Genomic DNA, 853 nt, shown 5'->3' on the forward strand with positions numbered 1-853 from the left:
TATTCATCATGGCGTCATTTTGATAGACTTCCATGTTCAAAACACGTTCTACATAGATGAGGCTATACTAACTACTACGATATTGAACGCTGCCCAGTATTAGATAAGAAACCTTCATTGAAATCCAGCACTTCACTACAGACACGAGCATAACATTGAGCCTATAACTTTTTGTTATCAGGTTTTGTATAAAAAAAAAACAATTCAGAACTGCAGTAAATATATCACCAAACTTTTTAAGTATTGCTTTGCCTTAATTTTTTTCGTCTCGAAGTTTAGATCTAAAACAGTATATGTATGGTTTTATATAGTAATGTCGGATCCAAGGCGATAATTCGAGCTTCTGCGCTATAGCTAGTTTGCAGAATATTTTTTGCATATATCTTGCATAATTGGGCCTCGTTCTGAAAATATACATAAAATGTACAGAACAAACCACTTATAAATCAGCAGAATTAGATGTTGCATTACCAATTACTTTTTTTTAACGACTATGTATCCCTCTGTATTTTGTTCACTTACGTTTTACGTTACCAGCGATATACTGCTAAGGAAGACATCTGCATCTCAAACTGTTTTTATAAAACTTTATAATTCGACTGATATCATGGTGGATTCATATTTATATTTATCTGTCTTCAAAATGTAATGTTTGAAGTCGTTCAAATCTTGGAACTTTTATTTTTGCATTCTTACTTTCATTAAACTGCGATCAAATATGTGTAAAGACTCCATTAGAATTCAATTTATCACTTCATCATGACTTACAAATGTATGTTCAATAACAACTTAATTGAGTGTTTTCAACCGTCTTAATTTCCTCCCAATTACATCTTATACGATACTAACAAGT

This window comes from Mytilus edulis, chromosome 7 (genome assembly GCF_963676685.1).
Source record: "Mytilus edulis chromosome 7, xbMytEdul2.2, whole genome shotgun sequence".
Lineage (NCBI taxonomy): Eukaryota > Metazoa > Mollusca > Bivalvia > Mytilida > Mytilidae > Mytilus > Mytilus edulis.